The sequence below is a fragment of the Copidosoma floridanum genome, unplaced genomic scaffold, assembly GCF_036245765.1.
Source record: "Copidosoma floridanum isolate Cflo_tuat_1 unplaced genomic scaffold, Cflo_Japanese_pri ptg000004l, whole genome shotgun sequence".
In the NCBI taxonomy this organism is placed as follows: Eukaryota; Metazoa; Arthropoda; class Insecta; order Hymenoptera; family Encyrtidae; genus Copidosoma; species Copidosoma floridanum.
In genome coordinates, this window is record NW_028321881.1 from 31,649,647 (window position 1) to 31,666,668 (window position 17,022).

Genomic DNA, 17,022 nt, shown 5'->3' on the forward strand with positions numbered 1-17,022 from the left:
TTTTTTGAAACTTTCTCGAAATTCGTAAAAAAAATTTAATATACAATTATACCTTCTTATTGTAATTAATTAAAAAAAATGATGATATTATGAAATAATATTTAATAACTCTATCAATCGTACTTTTAACAGAAAAGAAAATACTTACTTGATCTCAATGCTGTATAGACAAGCCTCTAACTTGCGCGCTAAAATACTAATAATGTTTTTACCTTGGATTCTTATAATTGTTATGTTTGACTATTTCGTATTACTTACTACGTTATTGTTTCAATTGAGTGAGATTAGCGTAAATACCCACGAAATTGCTCATCGACAACTAACATCAACAGCAGTGTGTCATTTTTCACTCTAGCTACCATACTCTCATCGGACCATGTGCAGATTGCACAAAAAACGTTTTTCGACAAATCAATCGAGAGTAGAATTGACGTTTTACGAATACTAACTTTAAAAGAAATGACTACTGTTTCATCACGTGGTTTAGTGTTGTATCAAAATGAGGTTATGAGTGGCCTTTTAGATTTACTGAAACCTGGTGATTTCTTGATGACTGATGACGATTATAAAGACAAAATAATTGCTCTGGTCGGACTAATATACCTTGAAGATATCTAACAATTTTGTTTAAAAAAGAAATAGCCTTAGAATTAATAAAGGAGGTGAAAGTTCCTGATTTAAGGAAAAAAAAAAAAAAAAAAAAAACATTATTAGAAATAGTAATTAAATAAAACTTTATTCGCATTTCTATACATATGTTTGTAATTTTTTCTTTCTTGAAAAACCTGTCTGTCTCAAACCTATTCCTTTTTATGTATACGAATAAAAAAACAACTGTATAGTATGTTAAAGTAATTATTTTATACATAATTCTAATATTCATAAGATAAGATTTTTAGTACAGAATCTTAAAATTTGGATCTTTTAAATTATTGTTTTTTAATACGTATACGAAGTAATCACCCAAATAAACCAATTTTGCTAAAGACAATTAAAAGAATGATCTTATTTAGTAAAATTTCATAAGTATCTTGATCGTAAATTAATAAATTTTAAAAATTAAATAAATTATTTTATAAATTATTTAATTTCAATAATTTTTAACAAAATTGTAACACAATAAAAATAGTAACATCATGTCATATGCTATTACTAAATAATGTTGTTTTAATTTATGTGATAGCTTTCAATTCGTTAATTTTTTTTTTCTTTTCAAAAAGTGTACTTCCTTTAATCGAAAATTTCTTCCCAAACAACATTTTCTAATTCCGAATTATTTTTACGTTTAATTTGCATAAATATCCCTTTTTTAGTTTTGCATCTTGATAACGATACGTATAGTTGTCCATGAGAAAATAAAGGCTTTTTCAAGTTTATACCGACTTCATCAAAATTTTGCCCTTGAGATTTGTTGATTGTCATAGCGAATGCCAAAACCAAAGGAAATAGCTTTCTGTAAAGTATGAAAGGTAAGGATGAGATATTACCTGTATTTAAAGTGATTTTCGGTATAAATACTATATTTCCAAGTTTTTCTCCTGTTATTATTCCAGCTTCAATATTATACTTAAATAACTTTCTAATCTTTAATCGTGTGCCGTTGCAGAAAGCATCTGCTATACACGATTTTCTTGGTAACATAACTATTGCTACAACTTTTAAATTTAGCTCATGCGGTGGCAAACCTTCACGAATATTATTTAATATTTCATTAGGGAAATGTTTGTAAATGTTATGGTCTGATGTATCGACACCTTCGTACGTGGCATGATCTATACTATAATAAGTTGTCGTATTTCTTTTCAACAACTATCTCTAAAGCTTTTTTCGGAATCATAGAAGCCTTATCCCAAATTATCATATCGATTTTACATAATTTCTTTTTTTCAGATTCGAATTCAAAAAATGCAGTTTCAATATTGTTTGAATCCAAAGGTAAGCGAAAAGTTCTATGACTGGTCATACCTTTTGGTAGTATTACTGACGCAATGCCAGTCCATGCCATTGACAAAATTTTTTTCTTTGTAATATAAAGTATTAAATTAATGTTTTAAATAAAAAGGTTTTTCCTGATCCTTCAGAACCATCTATAAATAAAATCTTCCTAACGTCATTACATACAATTTTATAAATATTTTTTGTTCATTGTTTAGCTGAGCATACATCGAATCAAACACATGTTTACAGAATGCAAATTCCTCTGCGTCATCCTTGTTTTGTAAGTCAATTTTAATCGGTGCAGGTAAATTGAATGATAAACAAGATTTGTCTTCAAGCTCAAAAATTTCGTTGATGTGCAGAAGAGCACAATTTTCTTTATTAAGATTGAAATCTTCACAAAAATAGTTTTTATACTTATTCTAAATTTTATTACCTTGTATATTCTCTGATATTAAAAATCATGCAAAAAATTTTCTTAATTGATGAGGAAGCATAACAGTACTAGCTTCTTGGAAAATATAATCAATCTGTGAATCATACTCGATTAAACCCATGGCAATTGCGGTATCTTTAAATGTTTTGTATTTGACATTTTGATATATTTTTAAATCTTCAAATGAAGTTGTTCAATTTTTTTTTTTTTTCAATGCTAATTAAAAAAAAATTTTTCATGATCATTTGGTGACACTGTATTCAATCTATCTATTGCAGTATTTTTCATTTTTCTCGTTTTTTTACCCAAATTTTTAGTTGATTGTTGAAAATATAGTTTTCTGGGATATTAACCTACTTTAAATGTTTTGCAAAATTATCAGTTTTGTTTAACTTGAATCAAGCTGTTAGATGAGTCTGCCATTTCTTTATTATTTTTTCAATTTTATTTTCTTCGAAAATTAATTTTTGTTTATTCTCAAGGTGCACAGCAAGATTTACAACTTTGTGACTCCTACCGCAAATAAGATATTCTTGTAATCTCCATGCTGCTTCCATGGGACTTAAATATCTAGCATCAACATAGTTTTTTATTTCATGTAGATTTTCATCATCACAATAGCTTATTCTTTCGATTTTAATAAAAGCTTTATCACCACTTTTATGAATGTAGTCGTATATGTATTTTATGCTTTGAATAGATGCACAATGTTCAACCATTATGTGGCATCTGTATTTCATTAATAAAATTTTGTCATACGATACAGTCATTAAATTGTCAACTGTAATTTTATGCTTTTTTTTAATCTTATATATATACATGATTATTCAAAATATTATTTTTTCTGATATATTCGGGATAACCATTTTTTTTAACGATGTTGTATCAGAAAATAGTTTAGGAAAGTTTTTGATACAGTTAAGTTTGAGAGTGAAGTTGAATTAAACCAAATTAAAGTAGGTTGATTAACCTCTGAATAAATAAGTTGCAGCACTAGCACTAACTGAGCAATTAACTGCTGATGGGGGGTTGGCGCGTGGAGCGCGCAGGAAGGCGTAGGCCCCACTAGTACACACACACACATATATATATATATATATATATACACTTGATTTATGTATATTATCAATTTATACGTTTTTTAAATTTATCAATAATTTATATGTACAGATCTTTATGTGAGGTGACTTATGTGGACACCACGTACTTTTAGAATACATACCAATAACATTGAAAAGTTCTGTGAACCGTCCGCATATATACGATTTTGTCCTCATAATAACCTTTTTTTACCCAATAATGTCCGCATAAGTCAACATTGATAAAAATATATTTATATACATTATCCCAATTTATAGAGCCCGGCTGTCTCTTACCTATTCCTTCGACGTATACGTGTTATAAAATAATCAATGTTCTCTTTTAATTTTGGAAATCAATCAATCAAAGTTTAGTTTTACCATTGCAATTTAAAATATTAATGATAATAAAATCAACCAAATGCTTTAAAAACAGCTATAATAATTTTTTATAACATTTTTACTTAGCTATAATATTATAATAAATTTCGTTTAAAAAATTAAAGGTTTTTTATGCTGAAAAATTCAAAATCAAATTTTTTTAACAAAAAAGTATCATCATAAAAAAAGAATACATCATGTCATGTATAATTGTTAAATGGTGAAATATTCATAACTATAATAACTTCCAATTTATTGCCATAAATATTGCCGATGTATCTATAAAAATTATCAAGTAAATTCAATTAATTATGTAAAAATCTCTTACCAAACAATATTTCCTATTCCTGTATTTCTTTCTCTTTCTACTTGAATAAATAAATTAATTTAATTTTTGCATCTTGATAAAGCCACATATAATTGACCATGAGAAAATAAAGGTTTTTTTGAGTACAAACCTCCATTATCAAAACTTTGACCTTGAGATTTGTTTATTGTCATAGCAAATGCCACAACGATTGGAAATTGCTTACGATACGAAATAAAAAGTCATATCAACGTGTTTCCTGTGTCTAAGGTTATTCTTGGAATGAAGACCCTATTTCCAATTTTTTTTTTCAGTTATTATTTCTTCTTCTATATTATACTGTAATAATTTTATGATTCGTAAACGGGTTTTATTACACATTCTATCTGATGTACTTGAATATCGGAGTAACATCACTATTGTACCAATTTTTTAGATTTAGTTCATGAGGTGGTACTCCTTCAGAAATATTGTTCAACATTTTCACCGGAAAATTTAAATAGATATTATCGTAGATTCATTAACTCCTTTATAAGTTGCGTTATTTATACTTTAGTTAGTTTTAATTTCTCTAGTTATTTTTTAAGAATTTCATTATTTAAATAACAGGTGTACTCGTTAAACGATATTAGTGTAACACTATTCATTGATTCCCATAATAATTTCGAAAATCTTCTATCGTTAAAACAAATATTGATTTCTAATTTTAAAATTTGGAATGAGTTCCATAAAAATTAAAATTTAATAGTTTGTTTACTTATAATTCTTCTATTACCGTTTCTCATCACTAGGAGATTCTGACGAAAATCATTTCCTAAAATAATTAATTTATTTCCAAAATATTTTTCAGTATTACGTAAATTTCTTAACGTTCCGTTAACTATTTCCAATGCTTTTCTGGAATCAGTAAGGCCTCATCCCAAATAATTAAATCAACTTCTCCTAATTTTTTTTTCCTGACTCGATTTCTAAAAAGGCACTTTCTATATTGTTGAAATCTAAAGGAAGTCTAACAGTTCTATGACTTGTCATCCCCTTTAAAAGCAAAATTGATGCTATGCCAGTCCATGCCATTGACATAATTTTTATATTTAGAGAAGTAAAAAAATAAATTAACGTCTTATATAAGTAAGTTTTTCCCGACCCTCCTGGACCATCTATAAAGAAAATATTATGTTTTTGTTCTCAAATAAAATGAAACATTTTTTTCTGGTTATTATTTAAACTTTTATACATCAACTCTGGAAAAATTTTGGGCACGCAGCACCCCCTAAGAAGCAGTCGACAAGACGCCGCCACCTGCAATACCACAGCTCGCCCGTTTTAAGCGCACAGTTCGCCAGCTGTGGGCGCATGGCGTGCCCAACACGCCAGGCGGACAACGCGATCGAACGTAGGTTGTGCAACGTCCCCACCAAAGCAGTCAATAACGTGCCACGACCTGTAATCATGCAGCTTACCCGTTTCAGGCGCACTACAGAAAACGTAAACGTGTATCAGCGGACTACAAGCCATTACTACTATACAGTAAAGTAAATTCATCAAAAATAAAAGTACACAAATGTGTAACATAAATATCTTACATGTTGTATTCACTTAAATATCAGCATGCATATGTATTGACACACATATGTACTTACCTGGATAGTGTGTGATTTTGAAAATGCATAAATAAATTAATATGTGTTAAAATACTCTGCATGAATAAAAGTTATATAAATAATTTTGCTTTAATAATAAAATAGTGAGATCTAAAGAAATTTTGTATTAAATACATTTAAGAAAAAGTAGTAACAAATAATAAGGTGCTCAAACATAGTTTACTCCATCTACTTGTACTAGTGTACATAGTGCTAAGTAGCGTAAATACGATCAAACTGATGTGCTATGATGATCAGGCATAACAATCAGATATGACCAAAGAAAAATTAATGACTCGCCTTTTTATCTCTAATGTGCTACAGACTTTGGACATAATGTTTTGAACTACACTTACCTCAACACTAAGCTCGAAAAAAAATAAACGATGAAGCAAATTATGATATAGATGTGCTTTTCATACGTGATAAAGGCAAAAAAAACACGCATGCAACGGTTCGTCAACACTATCGTGCGATCTGCATGCAGAGTACAGAGCTGCAAACAGGCAAGCTGCACATGCATGCTGATATTTAAGTGAATACAACATGTAAGATATTTGTGTTACACATTTTTATACTTTTATTTTTGATGAATTTACTTTACTGCATAGTAGTAATGGCTTGTAGTCCGCTGATACACGTTTACGTTTTCTGTAGTGCGCCTGAAACGGGTAAGCTGCATGATTACAGGTCGTGGCACGTTATTGACTGCTTTGGTGGAGACGTTGCACAACCTACGTTCAATCGCGTTGTCCGCCTGGCGTGTTGGACACGCCACGCGCCCACAGCTGGCGAGCTACGCGCTTAAAACGGGCGAGCTGTGGTATTGCAGGTGGCGGCGTCTTATCGACTGCTTCTTAGGGGGTGCTGTGTGCCCAAAATTTTTCCAGTGAAGTTGAACATCTATTTTCTGAAACGTATTTCTTTATCTATGTCTTCTTTTTCATTCTCCATTTTTTTTGGTGTAGGTAAATTGGAGCAGTTACATGATTTATCTTCTGATTTTAAAATTTTATGATTTTTAAAATTTTGTGTGATTAAAAAAATGAAAATTTTTTTATAAATGCCCTGGAAGGTTCAGGAAAAAAATTTCTTCTCAAAACGTGAATTTTTTATTTTATTTTTCGTAACTGATTTTTAGAACTGATTTACAATAAATAACAACATTTATTGTAAAAATAACTCCAGTACTATGATGAAATTGATTTTTTTTTTTTTTTAAGTTAAATAATCATATTTTGTTCACGTGTATTATAAACCGCTGTTGATTATTTACCACAGACCCACTAAATCTTTTATGGCACCTATAATTAACTTATCTAAAAAGTATTTATTATATTTCTTATATAATTTTTATTATTACTTATACAATTAATGAATTTTAATCTAAAAAAAATTTTTTTTTTATTAAAAACCTTTTGCCTTCTACCTCAAAGCTGACGTGAAAGATTATAATTCACTAATAGGGGGTCCGCGCACGAAGTGGGGAGCCTTACTAGAATATATGATGGGCATGTCTGATCGAGGCGTGTATGAATTTCCTGTTGTCGAGAAGAGGAGTGACGAGTGTTAACGGAGGGGTCGAGATCGCTAAGAGAGTTAGAGAGAGAGTGAAAGTGAAATCCAAAAAATTAAGAAATGCTGGCGTGAGGGCGCGTATCTGATTTCCCGAGAGGAAGAACTTCGAGTTGGGGAAGAGAGCTTGGTGGGCGTAGCCACTTGAATTGTGGGCGAGCCGATGCATCCAGAATGACAGGAAGCTGTAGCACGGCGTGTTAAAGAGGTGTATTGAAGTGTAGTGGAAATTCGAAGTGCGTTGTCTTAGTCTCGGCATTCGGCGAGAGGTTAGCTGTCTGTTGTGGTAGGACTTTGGTGTATGCATGTGTGTGTGTGTGCGCGCGCGCGTTCGCGCAACGGTGTCTGAGACTTGGCAGACCGGCTGGTGAATCTGACGGTAGGACTCCATGCAGATAGAGAGGATATGCAGTATGGGCTCTCGTCGTCGAGTTAATGCGTGAGGTAGCTCGTGATCGAAGGTGTTGTATTGTGGCCAAGTGTTCTAGCGATCAAACCGGGTTGTCGTAACTTTGGTGCTAGCCATTCTCTAAGGTTCATGTAGAGAACTTCGTGTGCGTGTGCGTGTATGTATGTGTGCTGGTATGGGTGTGTAAGTATAGGAGTGCGTGTGGAAATCTGTGACTTGCGAGTTAGCGCCGAAGAGAGCGACAATTCTCTTGGAGGATTAATCTTATGTAAATGAAATAAACAAGTTAATCTACAAGTGAAATTTGTGTTAGTGTATTAATTTGTACAAGTGTGTAATTTGTATATTCTAGTCATCTCCCTCGAGAATTGTCCACATGTCGATGGACAGTCCGTGGTGGGGCCTCCTCTAGGTGAAGAGTTTCTATCGGGAGAGCAGAGCTGAGCCAATCAGCGGTGTCAAAGAGTACAGCGAAAGGTGTGTTGAATTGGAGTGTTTCGGCGTTTTAGGTGTTGTAGGTGTTCGGTGATGTTTTATTGCGTCGCATCGGGACAGGTTCTCGTTGACGTGAAAACGTCGTGAGGGCTTGCAAAACACAACATTACGTACTGTTCATTTCCAACGCAAAAAAAAAAACGCGTTTTTTCATTTTTGCCATTATTTTTGAGGCCTTAGCGAAACATTTTTTGTTTGATTTTATAACAATAGATTAGCACTTTTTAATTCCACATAGGATATTTTTTTTGAGCTAGTCTGAATTTCACGAAAAATTACCGATATTTCAGCTGATTCGATCCCACTAAATAGCTTGTAAAACTTTTTCCTTATAACCTCACTCAGAGATACTTTGCATTTACGTGCACAGTGTACGTTTGGCGTTCCACCGCGTGGTGGTGTGTCGACACCAACTAGCTGAGTGAATACTAAGCGCTCACTCAGCTTTCAGAGGAACAAATTTCGTTCACTCACAAATCCGAGTGAACGCACTCGACGGGCCGTACGAGTGTCTAACCGACACTGAGAAGATCATACGTATACATACGTATTACATACATACATGGATGTACATAATGTTTATCATTTTACTTTGAAGGGTGATAGCATTGCTGTCGTTACTTGTACAAGAAATCAAATTTAAGTCATTAGTTTAAGACGGAATTTTTTTTTACAAAACTTTACTTCATCAAAAATTCGTTCAATAACTTTTAATATTTTTTAATTCATCGCACTAGACTTTACAATCGATGCCTAGGGGCAACGTGTAAACAATCGTTGTAATATAATGAATTAGCAGATGAAATTTTGGTTTTAAATGGTCATACAAATTTAAATACAATTTATGATGTTCATTTATACAAAACTCTAACTGAAAAAGATCGGTCTTAGTTATTGTAGGAGATGTTAAAATGTGGATGATATTTCGTAAAAATATATACAATTGCCATGCATTATCAGTATGAGGCACTTTATTACCTGCAATCAAACCAAAATTTCTACCAAAAACAGTGATTCTGCTGATGACATTTTTAATTTTTGATATTTTTTGACATAGATCATATCAATCGGCAACGACACGTTTTTATTTGAAACACCAAAATTTAAGGTTTTTAACTCGTTATTTATGAAATCTATTGTAAAATATTTGTAATATATAAGTCAACTTTTCCTGCTGGAGTAACAACACTTTCGTAAAGAAATACTGTCCTTCGAAATCAGCAATGTCTATCGCGTGTACGTACATTTATACGTATGATATTCTCAGGGTCGGTTAGAAACTCGTACGGCCCGTTGAGTGCATTAACTCGGATTTGTGAGTGAACGAAATTTGTTCCTCTGAAAGCTGAGTGAGCGCTCGGTATTCACTCAGCTAGTTGGGTGTCGACACGCCACCACGCGGCTGAACGCCAAACGTACACTGTGCACGTAAATGGAAAGTATCTCTGAGTGCTGTTAAGTATTGCTTGATTTTGATTTTAATTACTTCTTCATATAATAGGTACATTTAAATTTTGGAAAGTATAGATCTCCGAGTTAATCTTAATAACTTCTTAAAATGTACTTGTGATATGAGTCATGCTCAATTTAAAAAAAACTTAGAGCACAACAATTATCACCATGATTTGCTTACAAATGAGTTTCTGCGTGAACAGCAAGGGTTATTTTCTGTATAAAATGATTATTTAAATCATTCTCGAATGTATGTAGTTTTCAACTTTTATATGTTCAATGGAGTTTAATAATTTTAATTCGCATGGCTTATGAAATCCACATTATTTTTAATAGAGTTTTTTTTTTAATTTTTTGAATATCAGGAGTAACTTTTTACTTGACTTAAATTATTTATCGATGCATTGTGTTTATGTGAGGATAATTACTCAAACGTACCTAAAATGTACGTTCAGACTACAAGTTGTACATGGGCAATAGTGAGGATACTATCCTTTTACGCAAAAAATTAAGCTTGTATCTTTCTACACTATTATGTTATTTCTATGGTTCGTTCATTTACCACATGAGATGCAATAATTTCATAATACAAAAAACACAGACTGGCTACAAAATTAAGCTTTTGAATTTTGAGGTATAAAACAAACAAATAAACACTTAATCTGTTTTCATTTTATTAAGTTTAAAATAAAGCAACAGGCTGATGTAGTCAATTTGAATTTCAGGAGGCTCCAGCGAGTAGGGATACCAACCCTTATCTTGGAGCCTTAATTTGTTTAAAAAAGTTTGATAGTTGGCACCACTACCGCAAGAAAAAGATAGATTAACCTACGAAAGTACGACGTTTCGATCTATTATAAACCAAATATCTCAAAAAAATATTTCCGGTTAACTGTATTTTTCACGACAGCATTTGAAAAATGAAGTTTTAATCTACATCTCGTGTATATTGATAATACCCGACACTTTCGATTTGAGTTGTTAATCATTAATCTTAGTATACCTTTGGTGTGCAGATGCTTATCTGTGTGTGTGGGAGTGGAGAGTGGCACAGGTTGGAAGAACAACACTCTTGAGAACAACTTAATTATTAATTTATTAAAGGTACAACTGTGCTATTATTAAAGAGTGCAATGAGCTTAAGTAAAAGTGGCAAGGCCATGCTTGCTTCTTGCCGAGAGGCCAAGAGCGGACTTCTAGAGTGCCGTCATATCCACTCCCCCTCCAGAAACCAGCCCATCGTCGGCTGGGAGCGACGCGTGGCACGCAACCCTGCAAGCTTTTGGAGTTTGTCCAGGTTGCAGTGTTTGCGCTGATTCCTGAGATTCGGTCAGGAGGGGAGCGACAGCAGGTGCGGAATGCAAAACCGTGAGCTCGTTGGCATTGCTGTTTGCATCAGAGTGCTCCACAACTTCCAGGTAGGCTGGTTTGAGCTGGTTCACTGTAACTTCCTTGGAAGCTCCAGAAAAATTAATAATGAAGGTCCTGTGATCCGTGCGGCTGAGTACCTTGTGCGGGCCGGAGTAGGGCTGCTCCAGTAGTTTGCGAATGGAGTCTATGCGTAGGAAGACATGAGAGCAAGCTTGTAGGTCCTTGAAGCTGAAGAGATGTATGTTGGCATGCCTCGAAGCAGGCACTGGCCTGAGTGACAAGAACAGCTGCTTAAGACTGTGCACGAAGCTCAGATGCCTCCTGGGACCAGTTTAGCTGCGCCTTCTTGGGAAGCCCCTTTAGAAGCTTGTGAAGTGGCGCCTGGACTTGGGCTTCATGGGGTATGCACCGCCGGTAATAATTCACCATTCCTAAAAAACGGCGTAGTTCTGTGGCCGTGCTGGATCTGGGATGATTCTTAATAGACTCGATCTTTGCTGGTGGAGGCTAAAAACCACTTTCTGAGATCAGATAGCCGAGGAAAAGGGCCTGGGGCTGACCAATGGTGCATTTTCGAGCATTGACCTTCAACTTGGCTCCTCGTAGGTCATCCAGCAGCTTCCGCAGGTGTCGCAGATGCTCCTCATAAGTTTGCGAGACCACCGTAACAGATCGTCCACGTAGCCTTTGACGAAGTGTAGCCTCCGCAGGATGTGGTCCATCGTGCGCTGAGCAGACTGTGTGGCGTTTCGGAGTCCCAGTGAGATGCCCAGGAACTCATAGAGCCCAAAGGAGCTTGTGACCGCCGTCTTCTCGATGTCTTCTTGAGTGATAGGAATTTGATAAAACGCCTTCTGGAGATGTATTGCCGAGAAGATACTGCTTCTGTTCTCTTGTAGCAAGTCCTCTATCATGGGCAGTGGATAGCGGTCCGGAATTGTGCAGGCATTGAGGCTTCTGTAGTCCCCCGTGATCCACCACGATTCATCCTTCTTGGGCACCATGTGTAGAGGACTGGACCACTGGCTGCTGGAGGGACGAATGATGCTCCTGTCCAGAAGCTCCGCAGAAGCCTTCTTTGCTGCTATCAGCTTTTCACCTGCCAGTCTGCGTGGGCGCTCCGAAATAAGAGGTCCTGTGGTAGTTATGGAGTGCTTGATCGGAAGACCCGGAACCTTGATGGGCGTGGAGCTAGGCTCAAACACGTCCCGATATTCCTGTAGCAGCTCCTCGTACCGCTGGGCAAACGGGTTGTCCTTCCCCCGATCCGGCAGTGTGGTGGAGATATTGAAAACCTCCGCTGCGGCCACGTATCCTCGCGCCGACATTCCGGTGACCTGGTTGATGAGACGCGTGTTCCGTAAGTCGGGCAGCAGGCCATGTCTTGCCAGGAAGTTGGCACCCAGAATGGTGTGGGGAACATCAGCCACGATGAGGTCACAGCGGAAGTCACGGCGCAGGCCCAAATTTAGCACCATTTGCCGTGATCCATAGGTAGAAATGTCCGTCTGGTTCACAGCCGAAAGCGTGAGCTTTTGTTGCACCAGCTTGCCTCGAGCTTGAGTCCTAGGGAGCAAGGAGACAACTGATCCAATGTCAACAAGAAATTGAATTGCTGAGTGAGTGTATAGCACATGCAGGCGATGTTCTGTTATATTGCCGCTGATCCCAGCCACCTGCATCGAGGTCAGCGTAGCTAGTTTTCCTGCCGGTAGGCACAGGGTGCCTGACAGCTGTGGGCCTTGGCCCCAAACTGGTTGTGATACCAGTAGTAGTCCACGTTGGCTGCTTGGGTTTGACCTCGTTTGCAGCTCCTGCTACGGGAACGGCTGCGCTGCTGATTGGCACTCTTGTTTGGTAGTCTTTACATGCAGGCTTTAAACGCCGTCAGCATTTGCGACATCAAGGTGTTGTTGTCAGCCAGCTGTCGTGCTATGGCGTCGTTCGGAGATATCACACTGGCCTGAGTCGCAGAGCTGATTAGGCTGTCCGCCGCCTCTGTTAGTTCCTCGATGGGGGTGTTTTCCGACTTAAAAACGTGTAGTAGGGTTTGCGCATGGTATGGCAGCTTGGAAAATCAGAGTGCCTTCACCAAAGCCTCATCAGCATTCTTGACCAGAGACTTCATCCTCCTGCAGAGCTGAGAGGACGTACTGTCGCCGAGTTCCAGGTTGGTGAGCAGGCGCCTTAGAGCGACTTCCTTTGATTCAGCTAGGCGCTTCATGATGGCAGATTTGATAAAGTCATACCTGTTCGTAGCTAACAGGTCTATCAGGTCTCGAAGCGTCTACTTGTCCAGGGCACTGTGGAAAGCACTGTACTTAAGTGTGTCATCCGTGACTTTGTTGGCTATAAAGGCCTTCTCAGCCTGCATGAACCATAGCTTCGGCTCATCACGCCAGAAGCGCTGAAGCATGCTGGTGACGTTGACAGCCATGCTTCCAGCAGCACACAGAGGGTCCTGAAGGAGCACGGGGTCAGCTTGGGGCGGTGGTGAGTCGGAGTCCAACGGATCCGACGTCTGTATGGTGTTAAGAAGTACCTTCTCGTTACTTTCTCTCACGTCAGCAGGAAGCGCTGAGCCACTCGATTCCGCGGCTTCAAGGGCCGCCACCGAGTCCCACAAGAATGGTGCTGATTTGCCTGCCTGCCGCTCAGAGAACTTTTGGGCGTCTTTGCCCCCAGCGCCAGGAGGCTTGTTGCCTCGGCCTCTGGTGCTCATGCAGAAAACAAAATGGCGTGTGTGCTCATGTGCGCCACGTGGCTACTCATTGCTGTAACACATGGATGTTTGAACGTTTGTTGTCCATCGACATGCACTGAACTTCTCCGTTGCACACAAATCACCAAGAAAAAAAAACGACTCAAGATCACGTCGCACAGTAGTTTAAATTAAAAAAAAAAACGGCAAAACTTTGAGTCACCTACTTTTTAAAGGAATCCGCTTCAAATTTTTTTTTAAATTCGTATTTGGCCATAGAATATGAAATCGTTTCCCCCGCAATGATTAGATGTAATACCTAACTTACAAATTTATTATTAACGCTATACCATTATTTATACGTAAATAACAATTTGATTGTAATAACAAGCACCAGTGAAATTAAGTTGAAATTAGCATACTTATGTTTTTGAGGTCGCTGATTACGAATCTGCTATCAGATTTCATAAATTCAAAATGGCTGATCCAAAATGGTGGACGAAAATTTTTAAAACATTGAATTTTCAATTGATTCATACGCACTTGAGGGTTTTTCGGGTCACTGATTATGAATCCGCTATCAGTTTCCGAAAATTTTAAATGGTGGATTCAAAATGGTGGACGACAGTTTGAAAAAAATAAAATTTTTAATTAATTCATAGGCACTACGGAGTTTTTCGGGTCACTAATTCCGAATTTGCTATTAGATTTCGGAAATTTAAAAAAGGTGGATCAAAAATAGCGGACAAAAATTTAAAAACAAATTATATTTTCAAAACATAATGTTACGTTCAAGCAAAAAATGCTTGACGAATGCGGGGATCTTCATATCGATTGTTCGGGAATTACTGAGGATCAATGAACTGTTGAGTGGTAGTAGTTTAAATAGCGTTTATTTAATAGCGTATGTATTTACAATAGCGGTTAGCGGAGCTCAGAGCGCAATTGATGTTGGCTCTTTGCTTGTTGAGACGTATCTGATTTATTACAATGATAGCGGAGAGTATAACTAAAGTTAACCAGACAAATATACACTGTAGTCGTTATATGAGTCAGAGTAGAAAAAAAGATAAGATAAGAAAATGTAAGTTCTGAAATTAAAGTATGTATAAATGTACAGTGAAAGTTATAAAATTGATAAGTGTTACTTTTAGATGATAAAGCAAAGATAAAGCTATTACAATTCTAGGAAATATAACTATTGCATTTAACGTATTGTGCTAAAGAAAATTAGAAAATGAAGAGAGAAAATTAAAAGTTCACGATTGGCGTGAACACATAATTCTTACAAGGTGGTTCTACAGGTTGCTAAGTATGAATCAGCTGTTAAAATATGTTAATTCAAATGGTGGATTCAAAATGACCGAAAAAAATGAAGAAAATTTTCAGTTTTCTCAAAAATGATTTTTATTAGGCGGTTTTTGAGGTCGCTGATGATGACTATTGAAATATATAAAGTCAAAATGGCAGATACAAAAGGCTGACGAAATTTCAAATATATATTTAATAATAATCTATACTCGGGGATCTCGAAGGTCATTAATTATGAATCTGCTATATGATTTTATTAATTAAAATGATGGATTCAAAATGGAGCACAAACATAAAAAAATAAAATTTATTTTTGCAAACTAATAAATACTTAGGGGTTTTTTAATGTCGCTGATTACGAGTCTGTTTTCAATTACTATAAATTTAATATTGCTGATTCAGAATAGTAGAAAAATATTTTTAAAAAAATTAAAGACTTGGAAATAATCATTACTTACAGCTTCTCGGTTTTATCAAAATTATGATCGTTGTTTCAGATCATTACAAAAATGTGAATAAAGTAATTTTGTATACATGGAAATTAAATGCTATCATCTTTATTTACATATACAGATTATTACACAAATACTATTCAGGTAATATAAACAGAGAAGTTTTTTGACATTTATATATACAAACACCCATACACATGTAGAAGTATTTCGTATTAAATATCTAACACATATGCCACAATACATCTATTAAATAAATATGCTAACATTGCAATGAAAATATTGAGAAATATTGAAACATCAATCAATAACTAATTTACAGTAAAAAATATATAACAAGTAAAAACTTACTCGCATGCGCACAACAATAAAAGACACACCAACTGAGTTTTGAATAAAGATATTAAATGGTAAATTATTGTTTTTAATAATCTTTTGATTCATCTGCTTCTTGTGATTCTTCTTCATTTTCTGTGTAATTGAACTCTTCTTCGTTATATGATGAATCATCCAGTACTAATAACTTTCGTAGTTCATCATTAATACCAGAGCGAATTTTTTTGGCAATTTCCTAAATAATGAAATCAGATGATCTGATTGTTCGAATAATCTGTGAAAAATGTCGGTATTTGTTTCGACTCTAATACAAGTTTTTAAATAAAAAACAAAATTAGTTTTCTCTTTTATTTATCATTGGGCAACTAAAATTATAAAGTCGCTAAAACCGTTGTAATCGCTAACCGTGAAAACTACTGAACCGATTTTGCTGAAATTTCGCACACTGATTCATGATACTTCCTGGATGGTTTTAGTTTAGTTTTTACCTTAAAAAATTTAATAACAATAGCAATAAATGAGCTCAAAGTTTTGCAAAAATACGCCAGCTTTTCACTTTAGTTCAGTAAAATCCGCTAGGTGGCGTCGACATAAAATCGAGGCTACCTGCAACAGAATTAAATAAGTGTGGTTATAATACGCCGAAGCAAAACTTTAAGCTCATTTATTGCTATTGTTATTAAATTTTTTAAGATAAAAACTATACTAAGACCATCTAGGAAGTATCATGAATAAGTGTGCAAAATTTCAGCAAATTCGGTTCACTAGTTTTCGCGGTTAGCGATTACAACGGTTTTAGCGACTTTGCTTTATATATTAGTAAGATACATATTCCCTGGCACATACACGCATACAGAAGATCCTTTTTTCCGGATTATTATAAATCAATTCTAAATTCCAGAAACGCTTTAATAACACGTTATCTCGATGTAAAACTTTTCGTCCATCACAAAAGCTTGTCGATAATGAAACAATTGCTTAAAAATATATGTATTTGCTGACCCGTGACGTTTGAAACAACTTCAGGGTTATTAAAGAAGATTCGTGACGTGTTTCTATTATTAGTATTTCCGAATCCTTGGGCTGGAGCATCTACTAAAATGTCTAACTCAACGCGCAGCTTGTCCTGAATTTGTTTC

General features: G+C 35.4%; 1 protein-coding gene across 6 annotated transcripts in view; it reads left to right on the forward strand.

Moving 5' to 3' along the window:
• Positions 1 to 17,022, forward strand: part of ash1 (histone-lysine N-methyltransferase ash1) — a 403,336-nt gene that overhangs the window by 139,017 nt on the left and 247,297 nt on the right. The window lies entirely within an intron of this gene.